Source organism: Scleropages formosus, chromosome 3 (genome assembly GCF_900964775.1).
Source record: "Scleropages formosus chromosome 3, fSclFor1.1, whole genome shotgun sequence".
NCBI classification, from domain to species: domain Eukaryota; kingdom Metazoa; phylum Chordata; class Actinopteri; order Osteoglossiformes; family Osteoglossidae; genus Scleropages; species Scleropages formosus.
This window is the reverse complement of record NC_041808.1, coordinates 33390620-33399156: the sequence shown is the minus strand read 5'-3', so window position 1 is coordinate 33399156 and position 8537 is coordinate 33390620. Positions and strand designations below refer to the sequence as shown.

General features: G+C 43.6%; 1 long non-coding RNA gene across 1 annotated transcript; it reads right to left on the bottom strand.

The window, feature by feature from the left end:
* Positions 1-209: 209 nt before the first annotated feature.
* Positions 210-1515, bottom strand: LOC114910259 (uncharacterized). The gene is made up of 2 exons (XR_003797575.1): positions 1445-1515; positions 210-948 (listed from the first exon to the last, which is right to left on the bottom strand). It is a non-coding gene; the product is annotated as an uncharacterized LOC114910259 (long non-coding RNA).
* Between the last annotated feature and the right edge of the window lie 7022 nt (positions 1516-8537).

The window sequence follows — 8537 nt, the reverse complement described above, 5'->3', positions numbered from 1 at the left end:
GGTGTCCTTCTCCTTCAGTTTCCTAACAATCTCTTCATACATCTCTGATGAAACTTTCCCGGGGCTTTGACTTCTCTGTCGAAGTTTCCTGTGTGTGTCCTTTAGCTTACGGTTACGCCTTCTCTCTTTCTGTAACTCGTTGTAAAGGGCATTTTCCTGTAACATGTCCTTGAGCTTCTTTATCTCTTTATTTTTCCTCTCTGCTCTCTCTCTCTGCCTCCGAATAGCTTGATTAATGACACGTCTTGGGGTCCGAAGCTGTCCTTTCAACGCTACCACTTTTCCAACGTATCGCTCCCTCAGTGTTCTGTACCTCGAAGACATGAATTCCAGTCGTCGCTTCATCTTCGCCTTTCGAGGAGTGAGTGGGTCACCTCGATGCCCCCTCGAACTGCCAGAGGACCCTGGCTCTGAGTGGACTTCACGGTGGCTGACAGGGGTACTGGTCATCGTGGCAGAATGTGAAAGTGCTAATGTCTCCTTCGATGTGCTGGGTGACACGTCGTCAGGATCTTCAGGAGCTGGTAACTGGGCCACAGGAGCTGTGACCTCAGGATCAACAGCCTGCTGTAAGAGTTGAAACTGCTCCTCACATATTGCTGTGAATTTTGCAAATTCCTGTGGGTTTGTGAGTTGCTGGAACTTTTCCAATGAATTTCTCACAATCCTTTTAATATCAGCTGCTAGGGAATTACAGAAAGACGAGCCCTCGGATGAAAAACGTGCTTTCAATTGTCTCTCTGTTTCAGTCCCACTACTTCTTGCTGCACAGACGTACAATTGCAGAACATGACCATTTTTGAGGTCACCGCTGGTCGAAGGAAGTGTTGAGAAATTCTCAATTAGGTACTTCCTCCCCACACCAGGTTCAGCCTGTGGATTCACGACCCTTGCTCTTTTCTTAGGAGGTATGATGATGCTGTGTTGTGTTCAAACCGAGTAATCAGCCTAAGAAAATGAGAAGATTGTATTAGCTGACTTCTCCACCATGAATTTCTTAAGTTCTAAAGCAATGCACCAACGAGAAACTTCACAACATGCACAAACCACATAATAACACAGCATTTACATGAAAAATTATACATGATGAACCTCATACATGAACCTCTAAAGAACCAAATAAAGAAAAACACCATGAAAAAAATAAAACTAAGTTAATTGGGAAAAAAAAAATTGAAAAAACCTCAAAATGAATACAATAATTTAAGAAAAACAACCTAAGAATAAATAAACCTGTAAATAAATTAAATGCTTTTTTTTTAAATAAGATTAGGAAAATTAGAAATTTTTTCTAAAAAATGAAAAATTTTTTCGTCACAAGTTTTGCAATTTTTTTGTTTTTTTTTTCATGCGCAAAGTCAAAGACGGTGATAAAATCAAATTTCTGCTTTCCAAAAAAATGAGACATCATCTATTTCACACAAAAAACTTAATTCCTACTTACCCCAGATAGTGCAGTAAGACCGACTGGAGTGTTTTCCGTTCTCAGAAAGCTGACCAAGTTTTTCCAAATGCGCCGGCGTATCGAAGTTTCTCTCTGGAGAGCTGTGATCAAACAGGATGAACGGTCGCAGCTCTGTGAAAGTCACTGGAAGACATCCGGGACACTGCACTACGTCATCCGTTTCCATGGCCATGTAAACAAGTCAGCCATCTTGCCGGCAGGACGCTTTTCCCATTCATATAATTCGGGTCTAAGAAAGCTGTCTTGCGAACATACGATTTCTATGAAATTTCATACACATTTTCTTAAGACTCTAGAGAATATGTCTATATGTGTCACTAGAGTGGCTATAGCCTAGGAAAAAAACGGTAGCCTGGCAAAGTGGACCGTGTTTTTCAAACGCGTCGTAAGGTCAATCGCCGGGGTGACAAGTCATACTGCCGCGACGGTGGGGGTAGTGGCATCTGTCTACTACGTAACTGTCGCGGCAAACTGACGAAGAACGCCGTTTTGTCTCTTCCCATCCCACGCCACGTTGTTCAAGGGTCAACTCGAAGGGCAAACCTGCATTCTGGGGGTATGGCAGTTGTGTGCAATGTGAAGCTATCAGTAAACTGATGAATGGACAGAACACACAGCTTAGAACAGAGAATGAACATCCAATAATCACCAACTTGGGAACATAAAAAACCAAGTAAGTATTAATTCACCCTGTGTTGTTCAATAACGACCCGCGTTACTGATTCAATGTAAGTAGTTGCATTATGGGAAATCTGTAAATAAAGTCCATAACCGCTGGGGCTACTTCGGGGGGAAATGGTGGGTTGACCGTGTCTCCCAGTGTGTCGGGGAGAGCGTAGGGGTGCTAAGGCAGGCTAGCTGTAAGCGCAGGTCCTGGAGAAAAAGGGGTCCTCGGACCGAGAGCATTATTTTCCTTGTGCTGGTGTTCGAATAAATCGTTCGTTATGAACACTGCCTCCGCGTCCTCCTTCGCCCCATCCAAACCCACGGCGCTGCGCGCCACAATACACAACAACCTTTCAACTGAAATACACACACACGCACATTTTCAGAACCGCTTGTCCCATTCGGGGTCACAGGGAACCAGAGCCTACCCGGGCGCAAGGCCGGAGGGGGAGGGGACACACCCAGGACGGGACACCAGTCCGCCGCAAGGAACCCCAAGCGGGACTCGAACCCCAGACCCACAAGAAAGGAGGACCCGGGCCAACCCACTGCACCACCGCAAATGCATAAAGAACTAAAACAGTAACAAAATAAAAAAAGCTTCACAACAACTAACACAAGTAACACCGCACAGTAAGACCTCACAGAAAACAATCCCTAGAAGTTTCTTAAACCTAACGCAATTGTGACATTAACAATCTAATACTCCGGAGTATTTGAACTTAAAACCCCTACGTTGCAGGCCTGATGATCGGAGCTTGAGCACGTTGAGACCAAAAATAATAGCCGCTTCACTCTCAGGAGCAAGGAAAAAAAAAACCCTCGCAGTTTACCTCATCTGCTGTCCATGCAACAACCAGGAAGAGTAGGGATCGTCCCACTCGCGTTTCGGGAGTGCATCATACCTGTCTTTAATCAAAGAAAATATCGTTTTATTTTCTCTTTCTTTCTTTCTTTAACCAAACAGTATGAACTCCCCAGCCTTCTTCCAATGTTTTTTTTTCTTTTCGTCACGGAGTTTCCCACTCTCCTTCTACTGAACTTTACAGCCCCAAATTGCATACTAACAGTTTTCTTTTGCCGCAAACCACGTACAGACTGCACAAAACTCACTGACTAACTCCCTTCCCCTCACACTTTCAGACGCTACGAGACCACACCCTTCTTCCAGAAACATCTCGAAGCTTGCGCCCCGCCCCGCCCCGTCTGAGTCCGACTGGGATTGAATGAAAGTAGACCGCATTTCACAGATTTTTACTAACAGCACAAACAAAAGTGCAATATTCTGTCCGGTTAAAGTGCAAAAAAAAAAAAAACAGTTCCTTCTCTTTCCTTCTTTTTAGGCCTTCCTCATATTTTCAGTGAGTACTTCTCACTTCTCGTAAGATTTATCAAAAAAGGAGTTGCGAGCAGTCAGTTCAGTTCTGCATCAGACGAGTGATTGAACAACGTAGCAACGCCCAATCACAGTCGGACTCACACGGGGCGGGGCGGGGCGCAAGCTTCGCGATACTTCTGGAAGAAGGGTGTGGTCTCGTAGCGTCTGAGGTGTGAGGTGAAGTTTTGTGTACAGCCTCTACGTGGTTCGTGGCAAAAGAAAATCGTTAGTATACAATTTGGGGCTGTAAAGTTCAGTAGAAGGAGAGCGGGAAACTCCGTGACGAAAAGAAAAAAAAAATGTTGGAAGAAGGCTGGGGGGTTAATACTTTTTGGTTGCTCGAAGCTCGAGAGCAACCAAAGAAAGAGAAAGAAAATATCGTTTTATTTTGCTTAAAGACAGATAGTAGTAGTAGTAGTAGTAGTAGTAGTAGTTGTTGTTGTAGTAGTAGTAGTAGTAGTAGTAGTAGTAGTAGTAGTAGTAGTGTGTTCTGTTTGGAGAGTTGATTTGAAGGTACTGTAGTCGTTTCTGTCCAACGACTCAAATTGTTTTAGAAAACGGAGGGTTTTCAGCCCGTCACGTCGTCGAGTCGAGCGGCCACGAAGAAGGAGAACCCGAGAGCGCTTCGTGCTACCCGGCAACGCACAAGTTCCCCGGACCTCGCTGGACTTCTCATGATGATGCGCTCCCGAAACGCGAGTGAGACGATCCCGACTCTTCCTGGTTGTTGCATGGACAGCAGACGAGGTAAACTGGGGGTTTTTTTTCCCCCCCTTGCTCCTGAGAGTGAAGCGGCGATTATTTTTGGTCTGAATGTGCTCAAGCTCCGATCTCAGTTCTGCAACGTACGTAAGTTTTTACATATGTTCATACTAGTTCAAATACTCCGGAGTACTAGACTAGTGTTATTGTCACAATTCATTTTTGTGACATTTACCACTGAGATTTTGTGATTGATTTCTGCTCTCGGCGCGCCTGCTGTTTAGTCATGTGTATGTTAAAACCCAGGACATGATATTTTAAGCACTTTTAAGCCCAAAAAAACCCCGTTTTCATTACTGCAAACATGAAATTTGCACAAGTCAAGGTTATTATTATTAGAGAGCAGTGAATGTTTTAAAACATTTTTCTTTCCTTCAATCTGAGGATTTGTTCAGAAACAATGTAATAACAAAACACAATTTCTCCCTTTCATAGAACAACTTCTCTGGCTTCAAAAAATGAAGCGCACAGAATTATTGCTGGAGAACAAAATGCTTTAAAATTTATTATTTTTCAGTTTTTTGTTTAGACACAGTAATATAAATTAAATGTATCCCTTTCATTACACCTCTCTGCCTTATTTTATAAGCAAAGTGCACACAATTATTTGTGAAAAATAAAGTGCAAATAACTCAACAAAAGCACAAATTACTATTGGCTCTAGTTTTCAGTCTTTTGCTTTTTACCCCGAAAAGCCCTCCTGTGTCTAAGGAAATATTCCCTTGGACCCCCTTTCAGCCTGAACTACGGAGTTAAAGGTTTTTGTTCAGAAACAATAACATGTTTACATGTTTCCCTCTTATTGCACTTCTTCTCTGGCTTATTAACTGTCCTGTCTTTGAGAAAATCCTTTCTGCGGGTACAGATGATGCAGTTACTCCCAGGTGTTTCTTTGCAAGCTTGCTAAGAGAGGGGAATGTTGGCACATTCTTTTTCCACCAAAGTAGTGGGTCTTGATCCTGTGTAATTGGCATCTCTTCTGAGTCCCGGCGCATTTCAATTAAGGCATCAGTGCCAGTCGTGCGATGCTGCTGGGATGCAAGGACTTGAGTCAAACTCTGTCCGTATCCCACCTTTTGCTGCAGGTGGAGAAGCAGCTGCCCCTGCAGGGGAGCTTGACGTAGTCGCAGTAGCCATTGTTAAGGTAGACCTGGTGGCCGAGGTTGAGCTTGGTTCAGGAGCTGTCAGTGAAGAGGCTAAGGTTTGGTTCATTAACTGAATTTTAGTGATGAGTTGCCCCTTTCAGAGGTTCAACATTTGCCATGTCACAGAACCCAAGTTTTTAAATCTTACATCCAGGTAGGTACTGACAGCAAGACCATAAAAAAGGTTTCAATACCTCTGAAACGACGCTGGCATTGTGCTGACAGCTCAGCAGCTAGCTTGCTACCTTGGCACTCAAAAGATGCAGTTGATCTCAGAAGTAGTGACACCAAGGGAATCACTTTTGAAACTGAAACATGTTTTTCAGTTGATATCTCTCTCTTACTTCTTCAGATGGTCTCAGGGCATCAATGGGGAGACTGATTGTGGACCAATCTTCCTCACTTAAGCACAGTGGGGGTCTTTCCAAGAAGACAGAAGACCGTGGTAACAGCTTCCTTTTGCTCAAATAGTCTATCCAACATATATAGCAGAGTTCCACCTTCTTTCAACTGATTGTATCAGTTTGTGTTCTGGAAACTTCAGTTTCTGAACTTCTTTGAGCCTCTCTGCTGCTCTTGTGCTGTGGTGAAAGAAAGCTACTGTATCTCTAGCATCATCTGCATCATCTAGCACTGCATCTCTGCTGGATGTCAAGAAGATCAGGGAGAGCCTTAATGGAGTCTTTTACTACTAAATTTAGGGTGTGTGCAAAACATGGATAATGTGCCCAACCTGCTTTGCGCACAGTAGCAACCATATTGGCACCATTATCTGTGATTACAGCCTGAACTTTGTCTGTTATGCCCCATTCTCATCAGTGACTCTTTTAATTCTGAGCAAATGTTGTCAGCGCTGTGTTGTCCTAAAAAAACTACAGGTTTCTAGGACATATGTTTGCATTTGCCAGTTCTCATCAATAATGTGGCATGAGATGGTTAAATAAGACTCTGTGGCTCTTGATGTCCACATGTCTGTTGTGAGTACATCACTGTTTGCACCATCTAGAGATTCTTTCACTATTGAGCAGCACTCTTCATACAGCATTGGTATTTTCCCTTCCATTAAATTTTTCCTACTTGGAATTCTGCAGCGTGGATCGAGTGTCCTGACAAAATTCCTAAAACCCTCATCTTCAGCCATGGAGAGAGGTTGCAGGTCCTTTGCAGTCATTTCAGCAAGGCTCCTTGTAATATCCATAGCTCTTGGGGAGTCATCTAGGTGAAGTAAGAAAACAAGTTTAGCCTATAGCCTATCTACATGTAGCCTAAATATAGGAATCCTATAGTGTCCCTTTCACAGTTAACACAAAAGAGATACTCAGCCATTTTCATATTTCAGGTTTGAAATATTTTTCAATTTCAATAAAATAATTTAGATTATATTATTTTAATATCTGAACATAGTATATATTTATTCAGACTGCTAAAATAACAACTATGATGACCAATTACACATTGAAAATTAGCATTAACTAATGCCAAAGATCTATGACTAAAATATTACTTTCACCACTATAGCTACCTGGATATTCTTTGCTTCTCTGAAAGGACTCTGCCAGTGACTTCCGTCTCAGTGATGGCACTGCCGGAGGTCTTTCTGAAGGATTTCCCTCCTCTTCGTTTCTTTTGCAGCTCGGAGTTCTTTTTTTGTGTTTTTTAATGTCTTTGTATAAATTGGTGGTGTTGCCACAGCAGCGAATAGCCTTCCTACACACATCACAGTTTGCAATGTTTTCATTTACAGCTGTAAAATAACTCCGCACGACACTCCTTCTTTCTGCCATGCCATCTCTCACTCAGTGCAGCCACAACTGTCTGCTTGGAATTGGTGCCACTGAGTCACGTGATAGCAAGACAACAAAACACAGCGGAGCAGGGGAGGTGGAGCAACGTGTGCACACAAGATGTTAAAGGAGCGGCGTATGCACACACAGATATGTCTGCTCTTTGATGAAACGGGAGCAATGTACTGAGCATAGAGGAGAGAAACTTAAACTAAAGTATCGATCTCATCAGGCTAGTATTGATCTAATACCAACGTTGGTATCGATACTATTGATATTAGGATCAATCTGCCCACCTGTAATGATGTTCTGTGCATTCATCAGTTTACTGATAGCTTCACATTGCACACAACTGCCATACCCCCAGAATGCTGCAGGTTTGCCCTTCGAGTTGATCCTTGAACAACGCGGGCGCCGACCCCTCGCGCAGTCGAACCTGTGTATAACTTCTGACTCTCAGAAAACTTTATTACAGGTTTTCAGTTGCTAAGAGTGTTTGTGTTTGGAGAGTTGATTTGAAGATACTGGGTTTCTGTTTTGTAGTCGTTTCTGTCCAACGACTCAAATTGTTTTAGAAAAGAGGAGGGTTTTCACTTCAGCCCATCACGTCGTCGAGTCGAGCGACCACGAAGAAGAACCTGATGGCGCTTCGTGCTACCGGCAACGCACCAAGTTCCCCGGGTCTCGCTGGACTTCTCATGATGCGCTCCTGAAACGCGAGTGGACGATCCCGCCTCTTCCTGGTTGTTGGCAGACAGCAGACGAGGTAAACTGCAGGTTTTTTTTTCCCCCTTGCTCCTGAGAGTGAAGCGGCGATTATTTTTGGTCTCCATGTGCTCAAGCTCCGATCAGGGCTGCAACGTAGGGGTTTTAAGTTCAAATACTCCGGAGTATTAGATTGTTATTGTTACAATTGCGTTTAACTTTAAGGTTTAAGAAACTTCTGGATTGTTTTGCGTGAGGATTTACTATGGTGTTACTTTTGTAATACAAGTTGTTGTGAAGCATTTTTATTTTGTTACTCATACTGTTTTAGTTCTTTTTGTATTTGCGGTGGCGCAGTGGGTTGGCCCGGGTCCTCCTCTCTGGTGGGTCTGGGATTCGAGTCTCGCTTGGGGTGCCTTGCGGCGGACTGGCGTCCCATCCTGGGTGTGTCCCCACCCCCTCCGGCCTTACGCCCTGAGTTGCCGGGTAGGCTCTGGTTCCCCGCGACCCCGTGGGACAAGCGGTTCTGAAAATGTGTGCGCGCTCTTATTTCAGTTGAAAGGTTATGTGTATTGAACAACACAGGGTGAATTAATACTTATTTGGTTTTTTCTGTTCCCAAGTTGGTGATA